The sequence below is a fragment of the Neofelis nebulosa genome, chromosome 15 (genome assembly GCF_028018385.1).
Source record: "Neofelis nebulosa isolate mNeoNeb1 chromosome 15, mNeoNeb1.pri, whole genome shotgun sequence".
Lineage (NCBI taxonomy): Eukaryota > Metazoa > Chordata > Mammalia > Carnivora > Felidae > Neofelis > Neofelis nebulosa.
The window spans coordinates 62732617-62749859 of NC_080796.1; the positions used below are offsets into that span (position 1 = coordinate 62732617).

Consider the following 17243-nt stretch of genomic DNA (forward strand, 5'->3'; position numbering starts at 1 on the left):
CTAGTGCTTCTGCAACCACAATATTGCTACCCTTATGGCACTGCTCGCATCTGTGAGATGCAAGTGTTTTCTTTTCTAAGATATATGGCCCTTTTGCAATTTATAGTTTTCCCTAATGAAGGACAAAGTTTGCATTAATACTGAAAATCCCCAAAAGGCAATTCCCAAATTCAGTTTCTCAGTACTTTTATTTTACTTTACCAGAAAGATAAAATAACCAATTTTATTTTCCTTTATTTTCCCTTCTCATGGCCACCTACTTCCTGTGGTGATAGGTGGGATGAGCGATATGGTAAATTAAAAATATCTTTTTAACAGAAAACTAGAATTCTAAGTTTAGAACACTCAGTATAACTGTTAATGCAAATAAGCTACATAAATTCTTATTCTCAATTTCTCCATCAATAAAAGTATTACAGGACCGGGTTAGATTTTATCTGAAGGATTTTTGATGCTTAAGATTCTACTACCTCATAGGGGCGCCTGGGTGGCTCAGTCAGTTAAGCATCTGGCTTCGGCTCAGGTCACGATCTCATGGTCTGTGAGCTAGAGCCCTGTGTTGGGCTCTGTGCTGAGAGCTCAGAGCCTGGAGCCTGCTTCAGATTTTGTGTCTCCCTCTCTCTCTGCCCCTCCCCTACTTGTGCTCTGAAATTTTTTTTTTTTTAATTTTTACTTATTTTTGAGAGAGAGAGAGAGAGACAGAGCATGAGCAGGGGGAGGGGAAGACAGAGAGGGAGACACAGAATCCCAAGCAGGCTCCAGGCTCTGAACTGTCAGCACAGGGCCTGACAAGGGGCTTGAACTTGTAAACTGTGATATCATGACCTGAGCCGAAGCCAGATGCTTAACTGACTGAGCCACCCAACCACCCCCCCCAAAATTTTTTAATAAAATAAATAAATAAAATTCTATTACCCTATAAAATTAAAATTTGATTAAAAAGATGAAAATAATGAATCTGGACACAGTAGGGATCACAGGATATGACTTATCTATTTATCCATGTATGTGTATATTTATTTATATGAATATTTATACTTTCACATTGTAAAAAAATTGAGGTAGCTTACTTTGAGCCATTAGGATTAAAATAAAATTTAAAAAAATTGAAATGATGTGATTAGAAGCAAGAATTGCAAGGGAGGACATACTCAGGTTCACTGAATAAAATAACAGAGAACAACAACTTGAGACCAAATACAAGCCTTCAGATTTCATCAATTAATGGCAAGAATACTAACACAAGTAATTGGCCCAGAGCTGGCATATGACAATGGAACAGTCTACCTAGGACAATCCAGAAGCATCTACTGGAAGGATGAAGAACTATCACTGTCTCTTACTGCTTGGAAATCCTTAAGAGCAAGGATAAAAACACTGAAAAAATAAAACACATTTGATATGATGGTAAAAAGCATTTGCTATTGTAACATAGAAGTTATTTTAATCAAAATAGTCTCTAAGCTGCTCAGCCAGCAAAGAGATACAGGACATCCTTCCTTAATACAGAGCACATGCAGAGTAAAAATGGAGAATTTCAAATAGCTATGTATATTCCTGCCATCTCACCTTAATAAATACCTGAAACCTCTTTGATTTTTCCCTCAATGGACTTTTTGCCTACCACACATTCAAAACAACACTGCCACCAAACCAGGACTGATATATTCCAGAATGACTTCAGTTTGTAACAAATATAAGATACCAATAGTGAAAATGCCTTTTAATACATTCAGAACAAAAGAAAAAATTAAGGAGTCTAGGAGTCTTAATACTAGGGGCATGCACATACAACCTTAAGAGATAAACAGTATCAAGGCAGCATTTCTTATTTTTCACTTTGTTCTATATTCTCTGTTCAGGAAAATTATCTTCAAATTAAAACACTATCCATGTCACTGTGTTTAAAAGAATTACATGAGAAAACTTTCTCTTGCACATATTCTTCTGTCAGTATTAACAGACATAATAAACAGATCAATCAACAGAAGAAGATTATTCTAAAAGACAAAAAAAAACACATGTGATAGAAGAACCACTGCACACAAATGGTGAAAAAATAGGTCATTAAATTAGAGACATTGATGTTAAATATAATTTATGCACACACACACACACACACACACACACACAAACACACACATGCAGGGGCATGCACACACACTGTAAGCCAGTAAGGGCATGTTATCTGATAAAGAACCATGGAGGCTGCTTTAACTTAATCCTAAGAGAGGCTCTGATAACAGAAATCACACCTCAGAGGTGGCTGCATTAGGTACAGGACAGCTGGGGTATTTATACTCCAGGGTATCCAATGGTTGTTGGTTGAGGGTTACCTCTAGGAAAACTTGCTTCCCAGAAAGGCTCTCTCTCCATAAGCATAGACAACATGGGCTCTGGAAGCCTGAGGCACCTAATAGCCAAAAGTGTGCCTGGCCAGTGTGCAGGGGTTTTAGGGGATGTGGGCTGAGTCCTGACAGAAGCTGCCCCACCCACTCAAAGGAGATCTTCCCTCACAATGCCTGGGACCTTTTTGTTTCCGCATCCTCACCAGCCATATGAAGACTACATAGAAAGCAGACATAGAATCTGTAGATGACTCAAAAACGGTAGTAGGAAAGCAAATGAGGTGAATTGAGACTGGAGAAAAGCTTGAATGATAGGCTCAAAGTAACAGAATGAAATTTGAAAGAGATAAATATAAAGCCCTCCCACTTATCCTCAAAAGAAAATCAACCAGATAAAGTGTACCATGAGGGAGAGGTGGATTACAGCAATGTATACGCAAAAGATGAAGGTCTTATGGTTGACCACAAGTTCAATATATAGTCATGTGGACAGCACATTCACACACAGGACAGTGGAAGAACTGAGGCTGCTTAACCAGATGAGGGATGAATTAGGAGAAATTGTTAAAAGGAGGGATAAATTTATTCCATGTTGCTCTAAAGGAAAAACTAAGAATGAAAAGTAGAAGCCTTAGGAAGGCAGCTTCTGACTCAGGGTGAATAAGAACTTTTGGATAGCCAGACCTGGAGAAACATGTCTTCCAAGGGTGTGAGCTCCCAGTGCCCGGAGTTCTCTGAGCTGAGGCTGAACAAAATTCTGCAGAGAATCAGGAAGGGGATTTTTATAAGGGGTGAAACAAGGAGCAAGTTTGGACTGAGAATTTCACAGCACCTTCCAACTCAATTATTCTATGAGTCTGTGAACTCAGTTGGTGATTTTCAGTGAAATAGCTAACAGACAGAGGGCACCTGGAAGCAGAATGAGAAATGCCATGGGGCCTGGATAGCCTCTTAATGGATACATAAGTCCTTGAATTATGGATATTGGCAATATTTATTAAGCACCATTCAATATCCCTGCTCAATTGTGAGTGCTTGGAAGGTAATGGGAAAGATTTGCCACTCCGAAAACACCCATCCTTATGACCAAGCAAAGAAAGCCAAGGAGAGAAAAAGACTTGGAAAATCTCCTTACCGAGAAAAGGGGGACTAAGAGGTAAGAAAACACAGTGAGAGAAAGGGAAAGACATAGTGCATCTTCTCACCTTTGCTCACCCCTATTTCCTACTTGCTGTTGTTTTGGATGCATTTAATTTCTTCTCTTCTGGGTCCAATCAACGGCTGACCACATCTGTTCAATTGGAAGTATACGTCATCTTGGTTTTGGAATATAGGCAAGTATGCACTTAGTTTTTCTCCAAGCCAAAAGGTTGCTCAATGTTTAAGGCTTCTGCCAGTGGAGAGCCAGGAAACAAGGGACAATGATATTGGGACAGGGAGCTTTGCAATAGGGAAGATTAGATTGTTGTCATTCCACATGCCTTTGGGCCATTTCTGTGACCTTTTCAAAAGGGGGTCATCCCACCCATAAAGCAGAACCTCACACAAATTATAATGATATCTTTATACTTTATCTATGAAACTTCCTTCCTCTAAGATCTTGAAGTACTTCATTAATTGACTAATTAACAAATTAATCTTTACAAATTTCCCAGGGAGACTGCAAAAACTATTATTACCTTCACTTTACATATGAAGAAATCTGGAAGTTGATACGTAAAGCATAAATGTAAGAATCTAGAGAGGCAAATGTGAGTCTCCTGACCCATTTCAAAAGCCATGTAATAGATTATGAACACAGCTTCCTGAACACAGTTTAGTAGAAACTGATGATCCCAAAACAAATGTTACAGGCCTTGGGTAAAAATTTAAAGTCACCTGGAGAGATTTTGGAATTACAATAGAATTACCTAATGCCCATTTCATTTGGCAGAGAAAACTTTAAAACTTACTGCAACAGAAGCTTCTAATGCTCTGGCCTCTTAGATAAAGGACATTTAAAGCTGGACTGATTATTATCTTCTCTGGGTGTGAACTTCCCACCCTAGTAAGTATTTAGGTTCACAGCATTTACAAATATCATTATTTCAGGCACTATGGCTGTTTTTATGTTTAAACACACACACACACACACACACACACACACACACACACACACACACACGGGAATTAGTTTGTGGAAGTAAAAAGTATGGCCTATATATTAAATCACTTCTTACTTCACTTCAGATTCAGTGGCAAAATAGACAAGCAAACAATTTACACTGCATACGTTTAGAACATTCTGCAACAGAAGAGAGGACATGTATGGTGAGAATGAGATCAAAGGTTGGGAGAAGTACACGTGTCCAAATGTTTGCTACTTAACTCTGTAGCTTTTGGTGTATATGGAGCTATGGGGCAAAGGAGACAGACTGACAGACCAAAGAACTTTTCAAGTTGGATGAGCATGACAAAAATGTAGCAGGCCAGTGAATTTACTATCTGCAAGGCTAAGAAAAATAGGATCAGATTATGTTTAAGAAACATAAAAAATATTTTATTAGGTAAGGTTGGGCAAAAATGCTTGGAATCCAACATTCACTCGCTCTTTTGCTCTCTTTCATGTGGAAACAGACTGGGGAAATCCCATATGAAAAAATACAAACCCAGAAATGACCTTTCTGGTTATGAACTGGGACAAAATCTGGAACCAAACTATGAACATAAAACAAAATTCACAACAATGAAAGCCAGTGAACAATAGAAACTCCTGAGAACTTACGATTTGTCTCTTTAGAAGCGTTAGATTGCGGAAGTCATTTATACTTAACAAGGTGGGAGCTCCTTTCATGACTACCAAAAATCTTTGTTACTTAACCGCAGCAAATAATACATACACATAAACAGTAAAGAAAACAAACCAAAGCAAAGAACTTCTGAGTCCACTGAGAAATCCTAGATATATAAAGTTAGACTGTAACAGGACTAATTAATTCCCATGCAAAGTTCAGACGACAAACATGTAAACATGTGCACTCAGTTGCTAAGTACTGGGTATTTGCTGAGTGTTAACTATGTTTTGGGTATTGTGTGCAATTACAATTCTTAAATTCTAGAGCTAATTAGAAATTACCTAGAAAATTTGTCAAAAGTTCAGAAATACCCATCCCTAGAAATTCTTACTGGTAGGTCTGAGGTTAAGGCCAATATGTCTACATATTAATTAAAACACTCGAGATTATTCTGATGCATACTCTTTTTTTGACCAAATTCTAAGACTCACTGGGTAGATAAAAAACAGTCTGAGTCATGATATAGGCCTGCCTCTTACCATTCATATTGGACTACAGCTTGGTTTCCTCATCTTTGAAGTGGATGTCATAACGACTCCTACCTTCTAGAAGTGTTATAAGGTCATGTAAGGACCAGATACACGATTGGTGCTTTGTAAATTCTTACTCTCCTCCTTTTTTATTAGATCTGTTGCTCTACTGAGCACTAAATAGGCAGAATGTTTATTTTCTGTCCTTAAGGTACTCCTGATATATTTAGTGGAACAAATAAATTGGCCCAAAGATACAAGGATCTTTTTTTTTCATTTATTTCAATTAGATTACAATAATCTCATCAAAAGACAATGCGTTTATATTCACAGTGAAAGATCTTTAAGATATTGCCAATAAATTGCATCTCCAAAACCTCCAGATGTTGACTGCATTTGTCAAAGAAGCTACCTTTTCTGTTCTTTTGGTAATATAAAGTAGACAAAGGACAGTAGAAAGTTCTCCTATCTGTATTTATTTTACCCCCAAAATGCAGGCTACATTGTTAAGAAAGTGGTCGAATTTTTTTAATCAATGTTTTTGAAGTATAATTTTCCTAGAATAAAACAGACCATATGAAGTATACAATTCCATGAATTTTGACAAATGCATATAAATAACCAACAGCCTAACTAAGATACAGAACACTCCCAACATTCTATAAATTTCCCTGTGCCCCTCTGCAATTAATCCACACATCAAAAGGATGTGCTAATCTGATGTGTATCACCATAGATTGATGTTTCCTGGGTTAGATTTGGTTTCATTTGCTCAACATAATATTGATGAAATTAATCTTATTGTTCCAGGTATCAGCAATTCATGCACTTTTATTGCTGGGCAGAACTATACCACAGTTTATTTATTCAGTAGCCTGTGGTGGGCATTTGGATTACTTTTAATTTGAAACTTTTATGAATAAAACCACTATGAACATTCATGTACAAGACTTTTTGTATATGTAGGCATTCATCTCTCAGAATAAATAACTGGGTCATATGGGTATATGTGCATTCATTTCCTCCTGGAAATGAAATGACTGGTCATATGATACTTACAGGTTTAACAGTATGAGTAAGAAATTGTTTTCCAAAGGCTTTACTATCTGCAACTCCCTTCAGCAGTGTATAAGAGTTCCAGTTGCTCCACAGTATCATCATTTCCAGTCTTTTTTTAAGTGATTCTACTAAATGTGAAATAGTATCTCATTGTGGTTTTAATTTGTTTCCCTAATGACTATGGACTCAACAATGCTAAGTCACTGGTGAATGTTGAACATCTTGTCATGCACTTATTGACCAATCCCATAAATCTGTGAAGTGTCTGTTCAAATATTTTGCCCATATTTTAAATAGAGATGGTTGTATTCTTATGACTGAGTATTATATCCTGAGTAGAAAGCTTTTGTCAGATACATTGCAAATATGTACTCACAGTCTGTGGTTTGCCTTCTCCTTTTCCTAACACTGTCTTATGAGTAAGTTTTAATTATGATAAAGTTAAATTTTTCAATTTTTTGTTTATATTGTTTGTGCTTCCCCCCTTTTTTCTTTTTATCCTAAGAAACCTGCCATTGTGTACTCCAATGGCATGAAGATTTTATCCAATAGTTTTTACTAAAATATTTAGAGGTTTAGTTTTTATATTTAGGTCTGTGACACACTTGTATTAGTCGAGGTGCTCTAGAGAAACAGATGCAGACATAAATAAATATATATATCTAATAATGTCTCTGATAATATCTACATCTTTAGCTCTATGTAGAGACTTATTATAAAGAATTAGCTCATATGATTATGGAAGTTGAGAAGTCCTAAGATCTGCAGCTGACAAGCTGTTTTCGGAGACCAAAAATACCGATAGGGTAGTTCCATAGTAAGCCTGAAAGCCTGAGAACCAGGACAGCTGAAGGTATAGTTCCAGTTTATATCTGAGCCCAAAGGCAGAGGACCCATGTTCCAACTTGAATACATGTTAATCTCATCCAGATACACCCTCACAGGCACATCCAGAATAATGTTTAACCAAAATATCTGGGCACTCCATGGCCCAGTCAAGGTGAAACATAAAATTTATCATCACACTACTTCAAATTATTTTTTTCTTAATAGTGTTAAGTGGGAATACATATTCATTTTTTCCCAACTCGATGTCCAGTAACATTTGTTGAACTACATTGAGGTCCACGGCAATAATAAATTGACTATAAACCCTGGGTCAATTTTTAGGCTATTCATTCTGTTCTATTGATATTTTTGTCTGTGTTTTAGTATTTTTGATTGCTACAGTTTTATAGTAAGTATGGAAATCAAGCTTGTTTCTTTTTTTCAAAGTTCTTATTCTATGATTTTTTGTATTTCCCCATAAATTTTTCAATTAGCTTGTCAATTTTTATGCAAAGAAAGGACGGAGGTCTTGCCCATATTTTATTAAATATATTCCTAAGTATTTTATGTTTTTGTGATAGCTTCATAAATAATATTTTAAATATTATTTACAATATTTGTTACATGTGTATAGTGATGCTAAGGAACACTGATATAATTGATTTTTGCAAACTGACCTTGTCTACTGCAACTTTCTTAAATTCACTTAGGAAGATATTTCTTTCTATTCCTAGTTTTCTTAGAGTTTTATAAAGACCAGGTATTGGATTTTGTCAGATCCTTTTGCATATTTATGAGAAACGTACATGACATTTCTCCTTTATTCCTTGTGATATATTACACTTGAATGTTGGAACAATCGTGGATTCCTGGAATAAGCCATAGTTAGTCATGAAATATTTATCTTTAAAATGTGTTATTGCCTCAGACCTAATATTTTGCTAACTGTTTTGCATCTATCTTCATAAGGGACACTATTCCATAATATTATTTTCTTTAATTTCTCGCTGGTCTTAAAAACAAGTTGCTAAACAATACTTCATCCTCTATATTTTTAAAGAGTTTAGGTAATATGCTGTTATTTTCTCTTCAAATTTTTCATGAAAGTCACCAGTGACACCATTTAGGCCTGGAATTTTCTTGGTGGGAAGTTCCCTTGATTACAAATACAATGTGTTTCACAGATTTGAGGCTATTCAGATTTTTTATAGCATCTTCAACTAGGTTTGAAAGTTGGCAAAAAGTTGTTCACAATATTCCCTTATTATATCTTTAATATCTGTAGGATCTGTAATGATTTTTCATTTTTGATTATGGTAATTATGTCCTCTTTTTTTCTTGATCAGTCTGCATAAGGATTTATTAAATTCATTCGTCTTCAAAAGAGTGTTTGTTTCCTTGATTTTCTCTATTGCCTTTTTATTTCCTATTTCATTGATATTTTAATTTTTTAATTTATTTTCATCCTGCCACTTACTTTGGGTGTGATTCACATATAATTATAATTATACAAATATATAATTATACAAATTACATACATCATAACTTTTTCTAGATTTTTGTAATTTCTTAAGCTAGACAACTAGGTGACTGATATTAAGTCTTTCTTTCCTTTCTAATAAAGCTATTGTTACTATAAATTTCTTCTAAAATACTTCCTTGATTGCACATACAAAATTTTCTATGTTGCATTTTATTATCATTTGGTTGTTTTTTTTTTTTTCTGATACCCCTTTTGAGTTCCCCTTTAACTTGTTATTTAGAAATGTGTTTTTAAACTTCCAGCTATCTGGGAGAATTCTAAATAGCTCATTAGTAGTGATTTATAATGTAATTACATCATGGTCAGAAAATATACTCAGTAAGATTTTAATGGAATTTCAATGAGTCTTCTTGGTGAATGTACCATGTGCACTTATAAAGAATGTGTATTTTGTTATTGTTGAGTGTAATACCCTATAAATGTTAATTAGGTCAAGTTGATTGAGAATGTTCAGTTGTTTTTTTTTTTTTTAAGTATTTAAGTAAACTGGCATTATTTCCTATTTAATTTGATATAATTCACAGGTGAACATACATGAACATGGAATTTTCCTGATGTAATCTTTTTTCCTTATTACAAAGACAATTTATTTAATAAAACTGAGGCTATTTAAATTTTTTTGTTTTGTTTTTTATCAATTGCTTAAGAGAGGGGTGGTAAAAGCTCCAAATGAGATTTTGAATTCATCTATTTCTCCTTTTTATTCTGTCAGTTTTGCTTCATGTATTTTTGAATGTCTGTTATTAAGTACAGACACATTTAGGATTGTTACAGTATTCATTATGAATGACTAACCCTTTTATCACTCTGAAATGCTCCTCTTCATTTCCGCTTATATTTCTTGTTTTGAAATCCATTGTTTCCGACATAAACATACGATATTCCAGCTTTCTTATCTTACTGTTGGTATGCTTTCTCCATCCTTTTACTTTAAAATTACGTGTGTCTGTACTTATAATTTAGGTTAATTGAATATTTTTAATATTTACTTCTTCTTCTATTGACCTTTTCTAGCTTTATCTCTTCTTATTAATTTTTTCCTGGTTGTTCTAGAGATTAAAATATGTATTCTTAAATGATCACAGTCCACTTAAAATAAACATTGCACTATTTCACACTTCATACTTTAAAACTTACAAAAATATAAAAAGCTTACAATAGTGAAATTCTGTATACCTCCTATTATGTAGTTTAAGCTCTCATACATTGAAAAAATTATGTTATTATTATTATCATTTTTATCATCAAACAGTAGGTTTTCTTTAAAAGAAATTAAGAAGTAAAAATTAAAAACAAAACAAAACACATGTCCTGTCCTGTCCTCTTCTGTTTTTCTGTACTTCCTTGACCATTTCTTGCAGTTCCGTTCTCATGGCAATGAATTATCTCCACTTTTGTCCTTATTTTTTAAGATTATTCTTCCTAGCCATAGAATTCTTGTTTTTTTCATCACTTTAAAGATATTGTTCATTATAGTCTATAATCCATTGTTTCTGATGATAGGTCCCCTATTATTTCTATAGTTTTCCCACTGACTTTAATGTGTCTTTTTTCCTATGGCTTCTTTTAAGAGTTTCTTTCTTTAGTTTTCAGCACATTGCTGTGATGTATGCAGCGTAGGTCTTGGCCAAGAATCTGAGTTGAATCCCTGTATAGGCATTTTTTGCTCCCCACCTTCCCCTCCCCTCTGTGCACCTCTCCTCTATGTTCGTCTGCCCTTAACTCATCAGGAATTTTTATCTCTTCTTCCTCCACTTAGCATGACTGCAAATCTTTGGGCTTCTTGTGTGCTCTTAGGCAGTTAGCAAGAGTAATAGTCGGGTTTGCCATATGTGTTTACTTTCTCCAAGGATCACAGTCCACAGGCTGCCTGTTCCAGTGCCTAAAAACAGTTTCCTCAGGTATTTTGCCCAATTTTATAGTTGTTTATGATGGGAAGGTGTGTAGGGTTTCTGTTAACTATCATGGTCAGAAATGGAAGTCCAACTGCAAAATACTGATTCGATTTCCTCGATCACATCAGATATTAGGGAAACAGAGAGAGAGAGATGAATGTGTGTGTGTGTGTGTGTGTGTGTGTGTGTGTGTGTAGATATATATGTATGTATGTGTTTGTATATAGATGTATATCTGCATGTATCTGCATAATTACATAACTTTACTACTTCTGTGCTGATAGTGTTTAGAGCACTGATATACCATTAACAATGAGCATCCGGTACCCATATTTTGGCTTTAAATACCAATGGAAAAATTTCTAAAAGTAATAAGAAAAGCAGGATATAAATTTAACCAGAGTAATCAGTGTGCCTGCTATGTAAAAACAATAATCAAGAACAAAATGTAATTGAGTAGAATTTCCCATTCACAATAGTAACAAGTAAAAATACCTAGGAATAAATTTAAGAAGAAATGTTAAAAACTATATAATAAAAACTTTAAAACTGTATAGAAAGACACAAATATAGACGAATTAACTAAAAGCCATACCAGGGTCTTGCTTAAGTATATTTAACATCAAAAAGATGTAATTCCAGACACCTGGGTGGCTCAGTCTGTTTAAGCATCTGACTCTTGATTTTGGCTCAGGTCATGATCTTATGGTTCATGGGATCGAGCTCGGCATGGGGCTGTGCACTGACAGTGTGGAGAGCATGCTTGGGATCCTCTCTCTCTCCCTCTCTGCCCTTCCCCTGCTCTTGCTCTCTCTCTTCCTCTCTAAATAAATAAATAAATGCATAAATAAATAAATAAACAAGCAATTCTCCTTGAGTTTAATTTTGGTTTTTATTGAGAGAGAGAGAGAGCAGGGGAGGGGCAGAGGGAGAGGGAGAGAGAATCTTAAGCAGGCTCCCTGTCCAATGCAGAGCCTGACACAGGGCCCAGTCTCACGACCATAAGATCATTACCTGAGCCAAAATCAAGAGTCAGATGCTAAACTGAGTGAGTCACCCAGGAGCCTCACCCTTGAGTTAATTAAAAAAAAATTATTTTTAATGTTTTATTTATTTTTGAGATACAGAGAGACAGAGCATGAGCAGGGGAGGGGCAGAGAGAAAGGGAGACACAGAATCTGAACCAGGCTCCAGGCTCTGAGTTATCAGCACAGAGCCAGACGCCGGGCTCAAACCCAAAATAAGGTAAGATCATGACCTGAGCTGAAGTCAGACGCTTAACCAACAAGCCACCCAGGTGCCCTGAGTTAATTTTTTAAATATTATAAGACCACAATTAAACACTAACATTTTCTTGTTGTAGCCAAATCTTTTAAAATCAACAAGGAGGAAATAGTCAAAGAATGGAGTTCTACTGCTTCCCCCCCCCCGCAAGAACAGCATGAATCGTCCTCACAAATATCTATTTATAACATCTTTCACTTTACCTTAAAATCATTAGCGTGGACTTTAAATTTTTTTAGTGTTTATTTTTGAGAAAGAGACAGAGTGAGAGTGGGGGAGGGGCAGAGAGAGAAGGAGACATAGAATCCGAAACAAGCTCCAGGCTTTGGGCTGTCAGTCCAGAGCCTGATGGAGGGCTCAAATCCACAAACTGGGAGATCACGACCTGAGCTGAAGTTGGATACTTAACTGAGTGAGCCACCTAGGTGCTCCAGTGTGCACTTTACTTTTTAGAGCCCATGGCAGGATGCTAAGAAAAAGAAAAAAACATTTTAAAAGTGATTGAGAAAAAGAAGGGGAAACAATATGTGTCCTTTTAATGATTGGTATGCGTCTGTGAACCACCGCTGGTATGCTTTGAAGTGGAGGTAGAAATAAATCTAATTAAATTAACATAGCTGTATAAGTGAGCCAGAAACTGAAGTCAAAGAGACAAACTATTAATTTCATCTGATCAATTATGAGCTGCCTACAGAGGCAGTTTAAGGATTGGATATCTATATGGGACTTTGAGTCACCAGAGGGTACCTACTAGGGGTCCTACAACTGTGTTGAAAGTGGAAGTTTCCAAACTGGCCCCAAAAAAGAAATGGGAAAGTATCAAGTTACATGTATTCTGAAGTCAGCCATGTTCCGTATTTTACTACTCTCCTCCACCAGCAGCGTCACATTGTATTATTTATCATGCTTCTTTTGGCACAGATGGGGTGTGGGGTGGTGAAAAAATAGAAATTGCCAGTGATATAATTATCAAGTAATATTATGAACAATTCAGCTCACTTTAACAGTGAAGAATGTACTAACTTATGTAAGACCAAAACAGCTAAAAATTATGTTGGAAGTTACTTATGATTTGGAAAATGTTTTTTTCCAAATCAAAAATATCAAAAAATATATATATATATAATATAAAATATAAATTTAATATATTAAATTTAATTTAAATTTAATTAAATTTAAATATAAAATTTAGACACCTAGAAATCTTCATCAAAAAGTAGACACCCTGAAGATTTATTTAAGCAGAAAACTCTGGAGGGTCTCAGTACATCAGTACTGGTTTTAGCCAGAGGATTCCATTTGTATCCAATGCCGGCCTTATTTACTAGAGACAAGCCACGGACACCAAAAAGCAGTCTGTTTTGTCCTCTCCACGTTTTGTTCCCTTCTCCGGTAAAGGGATTCTGCACTACTAATTCAGCACTGGGCAGGACGCCAGAGTTCAGGGGTTGGCCAGGAAGGATGGGAACCCTCCTTAGACCAGGGGCTCCCAGTAACAAGCAAATGAAAACAAAGGAAAATGAGAAAAGGGTGGAGGTTGGCTGTGAGTTGCTGACTTTCTGAGTTTCTATTTTAGATCACTTGAATGGAATCATTAGGGCGGGTGCCATTTCTACATTATTATGAAGGTCACCAGAAATGGGATTTGGCATCTTGGTTCTCTTTCCACCTCAGCAAGTCCTACACTAAAGCTTAACCAGAAAAAGTGCTTTACCCTATTGTGAAAACATTATCTAAAGGTATAGCCTTACACCACACTTTGCCAGCAAACACAGAAAAATGAGCATAATAAAACGTTAGATAGTTCAAGATCATTCAGGGCTTCACTGCAGAAAATATTTATCATATTAAAGCCATTGTTATAGAATGTCAAATCTCTTCTCTCTTGCCTTTACTGAAACAACATTCTTCATTCTCACTGTTTATCTTCTTTTGATGTTTTCTCTATGTTCTTGCTCTTTCCAGACTCTAGGCACATGTATCCTCCATAGGACATAGGTTTTTAAAAAAAATTTTTTTATTATTCCTTCTTTATCTGCCCTTGCCTAGATATCTCCCTGAATCTCAGCTTTCACTTCTACATAAACAGTATCCAAATTCACATTTTGACTCTGGCTCCTCTTCTGAGGATTCAGACTCATATTTCCAATTAGCCAATATTTTAATCTACACGCCTTTGCCTACCTAGATGAACCTTGCTCAAAATACCTTAGGTAAAACATTAAAGTAATGTTCCTTTCATAGAAAAAGTAAGCATGTAACTACAGATGCTTTAAAGTGACTTTTATAATCATAATCCAAGTGTGTGTAACCTGAATGCTCCCAAACCTCCAGACATCTGAAATTCTTTAATAATTAAAGTGGGGTGGGGCGGGGGGAAGGCTGAAAGTCTCATGCCTTATAATGTCCCTCCTGATATCTCCAAGGGTTTTTGAAGAAAGGGAACAGGTGGGATGTAATGGGAGGTTATATTTCCACTAGTCACCTCTCTTAGTCATCTTGTGTCCAATTTCCTGCTTTGGTTAAATTCTGAGTCTTAAGGGCTGCTTTCTTCTTTATGTTGCACATATGCCAATGGCTCCCAGATTTGATCTCTCCCTTGAGCTCTGGAATAAATTTCCTAAATGCCTTTTCAACACTCCACTTGGATATCTGATAAGCATCTCACACTTAAAGTACACAAAACTGGACTTTCCCCCACCCCACACCTGTTTCTGTAATTTTCCCCATCTCCGAAAATGGCACTACCATTCATGTAATGCCTTGAGCTAAAAATCCAGGAGTCATCTTTGATTTTTCTTCTTCCCACACACCCAGAAATCTGTCCACTTTATTTTCAAAATATATATCAGATCCAGCCATTTCTCACCCTGCTGATGCTGATACTGTCATAATCTCTCATCTGGACAACAGAATAGCCTCTCATTGTCTATTGTTGCACTGTTCCCATGCTTGCCATGCTACATTCTAATCTCTTCTAATCAAAATCGTGTAAGACATAAGACAAATTATGTCAGCTCCAAATTTTAACCTGTCTGGTGGCACCTCCTCCAAACACTTTAGCATAATTGACGAGTCCTTTGTGACCTTCCCATACCTACTTCTCTGTCTTCCTCTCCTATCATTTGCTCCCTTGTTTCTTAAAGCTCCAGCCATCATGGCTTATCCTACACTTCTGCTTTCCTTAACACAACAATCTCTTTCCATTTCAGGGCATTTGTACTTGATGATAGTTTCTGCATGGCATGGCCTTTCACTAATTTTTTTATTGTCTGTAATTTAGTTTAGAATTCTTCAACATAACACATTTGTGATTAATTTTAATTCATACTATGAAAATCCTTAGCAGTTGAATTGCCCTAAATTAGAATGGACACTCCTTACTCACATTCTATTTCCTTAGCCCTTAATTTCTTTCTTTATAGTTTTCATGCTGACTTTAAGTTATACTATATACTTGTTTATTTTTTTCGCTGTCTCCCCCCACTCCTCCATAAAGTATAAGATCTGTGAAGGTGGAATCCCTACCACCTGGCACACAGCAGACACTTGATACATGTTGGTAGATAAACATATGGCATTTGTTGATCAACATTTTAAAACTTTACTTTTCTCATTTATAAAATACAAAGGATAACAACATTAAGGTAAATATACTCCTGAGCACTTAAATATTCTCTTTTTTACTTGTCTGTAAAGCAGTTCAGCTGTCTTTTCATGACCAAACTACGACAAGGATCCCCAAACACCATACACATGACGTAAGGCATGAAGACTGCTTACTACCCACCTACCACCTACCTCTTCCAACCACATGTGCGTGCCTGTACACACACACACACACACACACACACGCACACACACACAGTTCTGCTAATTGTCTCTGTTTTAAAAAAAATTGGTAGCTTATCCAAAACCACTTTTTTTGCATATTTATCAACTATGTAATATCTGTGCTTTTTTATCTTACTTCTCCATAGTTATTTTCATCTTTTCTCTGTCTCTTTTTTTTTTCCAGCCAGGATCAGCTGGAAATCCTCTGATAATTAATTTTGTTTGCACAAAAATGGAGGTCTGTGCCTGGAAGGTATCCATGGAATGCTTTCCTCTACCTCCTGGAGATAGGCACAGCACTTCCTGAAAGTCCAGGTTAATTATTGTAGCTATTAGTCAAGGAGCACTTCTCTTCTTTGAGTATATCACTTCCACTCACTGGACACTCTCTCCTTTGCAATTTATGATTCAGGAAATCATTCTTCATGGCTATGGTTACTTATTATTTCCTATGAGTGAGTGGTATATCCCATGGTAAATTATACAATTGGGAACTAGAAAGTAACCTTCATCAAAACAAAGGTGACAACCCTCAGTTTCAGACAGTTATTGGTCACAAAACTAGTCTGATTAATTGTGGTGATCAGGGTGGGGATCCACCCTGGATCTTCATTGGCAGAACTGTTACCAACTAGTCCTCTGCATATGATACCAATGTTCACAATGACAATAACAATGGTGCAATACCTATATAGATGTCTATACTTATATCTTTTATTCCAAACCAAACTGGATGATAAAGCAGGCAAGAGAAGATATGTGGAACATAATAAACATATAAAAGCAAATGTCTAGTAGGTAGCAGATGCCATAAGGAAGAACATAAGGCTTCTGTCCCAGGGTATCTCACCTGGTTGTGAGATCATTTCATTGTTTCAGATACTCTCAGAGCCTCTGAAAAGTTTTTGTGTAATTTTTCAATTATTAATACTGTCTTCTCACCCTCATGTCAGGGCCTTTGTGGATATTAGCCCATTAATCATCACCAGCATCCTGGGGTAGTTAGGAGAAACTTCATTTTGCCACTGAGAAAATAGAGGCTGAAATCAATTAAAGAATTTGCTCCAAGTTGCCCAGGTAGTTAAGAGACAGATATTTTACAAACCCATGTTTGTCCATCTGATTCTAAAATCGAACTTCTTTAATGC

General features: G+C 36.0%; 1 long non-coding RNA gene across 1 annotated transcript in view; it reads right to left on the bottom strand.

The window, feature by feature from the left end:
* LOC131496254 (uncharacterized) overlaps positions 1–17243 on the bottom strand; it is a 185554-nt gene that overhangs the window by 283 nt on the left and 168028 nt on the right. The window lies entirely within an intron of this gene.